The sequence below is a fragment of the Malurus melanocephalus genome, unplaced genomic scaffold, assembly GCF_030028575.1.
Source record: "Malurus melanocephalus ecotype Western Australia unplaced genomic scaffold, MMel_1.1 scaffold_6, whole genome shotgun sequence".
In the NCBI taxonomy this organism is placed as follows: Eukaryota; Metazoa; Chordata; class Aves; order Passeriformes; family Maluridae; genus Malurus; species Malurus melanocephalus.
The window spans coordinates 5,120,183-5,123,924 of NW_026623238.1; positions in this window are offsets into that span (position 1 = coordinate 5,120,183).

Consider the following 3,742-nt stretch of genomic DNA (forward strand, 5'->3'; position numbering starts at 1 on the left):
CATTTTCATGTAAATGTGGCAAAGATCTAGTGTCTCATCTACATGGACCTGCAATCAGCAATAAGGGTAACTATCCCAATTGCAAAACCCATTTGGGTTTAATGAAATTTCCACTTGAAAATCTCTCTGAAATTATCAAAATCACTAACAGTCACTCTGCAGACCAGTTTGTTCAATTTCCACTGTGAAGGTTTAAACTGCTTTAGTATTAAACAAAATATAATAGAAGACTGTGACACCAGAATGAGAAAATTACCATAGAACTTTACAAAGAATGTCTGAAATGGAATAGTGTCGATCATTATTAAATTATTCAAGAACTGCTTGAGCTGTTCCATGTTGATTAGAATAGTCTTGAAAAGTTCCACATTCCATTATGTTATTTTATCGCTTGAAACCCCGCTAAAGAGAACAACATATTTTCTTTTGTGTACTTTAAACACAGTCAAGCACTACCCAGAAAAAATAGTTTAAAATAAATTCCTCAGTCTYCTATGAATTTTTTAAAAGGTCAGAGCATGGATTCTCAAGATAGCACCAATTCTTAACACRGAAAAGATCTCTAAATTTGTTCATTTGAAAATTTATCATATTTTATTATAAAAAAAGACGGAGAGGTGTCATACACATTAAATAGCAAAATTACTTCATAGACACTAAAYGGCAAAATTACTTTGGTTTTGAAGTACAGAGTGAGAAACACTCACGAGAGAGGATGGCTCAATACTGACTRTGGCCAATAACTATGTTGCATTTTCTTGTTGAATAATCATAAGGTTTTTAGACACTTGGAGTAAAATCACAGATACATGAGGCCTTATTATGAGTGGCTCTGTACTAAAAAAAAAAAGAAAATAATCACATTCTTCCAGYTCCTCTATTGTATAATTAACATAAATATGCTGATGCTAGCAGGTGAAGTATTATAATAGCTGGGAGTGAGTAGCAAAAAATATGCAGGAAAGAGAGTTGTCATGGAAAATCCAATTACTTAYGTACTTCAGCTATTAAAAACTTTATTAAATTTGAGGCACAAGTCAAAGGGTGTGACTACCCAGGCTGGGAATACACACTTGTCCTTGTCCTTCTAGGACCTATAGGAGAAAGAAAAAAAAAACGTAAAAGAAGCATGACTTCCTCTGTTTCCTCCTTCCTTACTGTATCCTCCCTCAGGTGTGAGGTATTYACCCGCAGTAACATCCCTCAGGTGAGCTTGATAGCAGCAGGGGTAGGAGGTGACTCTGCCCCTCTACTCCTGCTCTGGGGGCAGAGAAGGGCTATGAAGATGCTCAGAGAGCTGGAGCACCTCTCCCAGGCACTGGCTGAGACAGCTTGGGTTGCTCAGTTGAGAGAAGGTTCCAGGGACACCTTCTACACTTYCCAGCACATGAAGAAGGCCTAGAAAAAAAACTTAGAGGGGCTTTTTACAAGGGCATATACTGATAGGAAAAGCAGGAATGGCTTTAAACTGAYAGASAGTAGGTTTGGATTAGAAGAAATTCTTCCCTGTGAGGGAGGTGAGGCACTGTCACAGGTTGTCCAGAGAAACTGTGGATTCTCCATCCCTGGAAATGTTCAAGGCCARGCTGKGTGAGCAWCCTGTCAGGGAGATTGGAAATGGATAATATTCAAAGATCCTTTCCAACACAGACCATTCAATATTCAGAAGTGTAGTGCCCATCCCACTGCATTTTCACTCCCCCTCTTCAGCAGGACAGGGGGGAAAAATAAAATGAAAAATCTCATGGGTCCAGATAAGAACAGAGAGATTASCCACCAATTACTATCATAGGTAAACCAGACTCAGTTTGGGGAGGATTAATTTAATTTGCTGTGAATTAAAAATTGCATTTTTWAAAAATAGCACAATGTGAAACAGAATCAAAAATAAAAGCACCTTTTCCTCATCTCCCTTTTCTTTTCAGACTCAACTCCACTATTTGTTCTTGACTTTTCTGTCACCTCCTCCCTTCCACAAGTGTCATGGGGAGAYGGGAAGCTGGGGTGGGGTAAGCTCATAACATTTTGTCTGCATCACTCCTTCCTTTTCATGTTGCTCCCCTGCTCCAGTATGGAGTTCCTCTCATGGAGAGAGTCCACCACAAACTGCTCCAATGTGAATCCTTCCCAAAAGGCTGSACTTTTTCAAATAATCTCCTACTTGCTGTCTTCCAGGGCTTTAAAGCTGCTTACTCTTTGGGTAAACACAGGAGAACTACAGCACATATTGTGACCTGTATCACTCTTGGATTCTATGTTTCACTCAGGATGCTCTACTGGCAAAATCCAACCTGCCCTAAAGGATCAACCCCACTTGAGCAATGAGGTAACTGAGTACTCATTGCATGTCCACACACACAGGATACCTCAAAGACAGAGAGAATATAGAAGTATTCTAGAGACAAGAGGATCTTTGCCACAATATGAAGGAATTTTCTAGATTCAGATGCCAAAGAGCAAAATCCCCCTTTCACGGGTTGGACAAGGAGATTGACAAGTTCCTGGAAGAGTAGCGATTAGAACTGTTAATACTGACTCACAYCCTTTTCCGGTGTGAGGCTGGGAAACTTTTCAATCAGGCAATGGCAGAGAGAGTGGCCTACAGCCTTTTCTATGGCTGTATTMATGTCAGGATTATGGGATAATGGGGTCTTGAAAATTTTTTGAGTATTCAACTTTTTATTCTGTCTTCAAGAGAGGAATCCCATCTCTAGCTTAACTATCAAAAGTAACATGCTGAGAATACARTGAATCCCAGGCTAAAAATAACTACTCATGTAATTTTTTCAAGACCAAAGACAGAAGAGAAGCCCTTCCAATCTGAAGGAATTCTTYGCTGAATTCTGTGCTGTTATGATGCTGGAATTATTTTATAAGCTCATAACCTCCATTTTCTTATGGGAAAGACTAGCAAAAAGATTAAGGATTGCTTCCAGGTAGGGACAAGTTGCAGTAATTGTACCCCCAATCTCAAGCATTCAAATAATTAATAAAAGCCTTTTTCTACAGAACAAAATTTAAGACCAATTAGAGCAAAAATACAATTTTAAATTTACTATTATTGCCTTGRCTTTCTATTTTTTTTTTCTCCACATCCAAATAAGTTAAAATGACAGATTTTAAGTGAAATCTGAAATGTTTATGCAATAATGTGTTAATGATTTAAAGTTTTAAGAAAAAAAGGCTMCCTGTAAGCTTGGTTTTCCAGGTACTCTGGCACACCTGAGGCACACAGGAGCGCACTAGGGCACCCACAGGGAGTCACACTGGGGGCACACTGCGGTTGCTGGGGCACACAGGTCACACTGGGCAGGTCACATCAGGAGGGGTGTCACACAGGGGGACATCGGTTACATTGTGGGGGCCATTGGGAAGCCACACCAGAGTACTTGGGGCACATTGGGGACGCAGGGTCATAGCAGGGCACGCGGTGAGGGTCAGCACCAGGACGGGCCACACCACATCAGACAAACCATTCACACCAGGGAGTCACATTGCTCACACCAGAGGGGGGTCACACTGGGTTTCCCCAGCTGTCACACGGGGTCACACCGGGAAGAGCCACGCTGGGAGGTTTTCCCAGGGGTTACACGGGTCACACTGGCAGATCTCACAATGGGGGCGGGGGTTTTCCCGGAAAGTCACAGGGGGTCACACCGGGAAGGGGTCACAATGGAGGGTTTCCCTCGAGGGTCACACGGGGCCACATCGGGAGGGGTCACTCTGAAGGATTTCCCGGGGG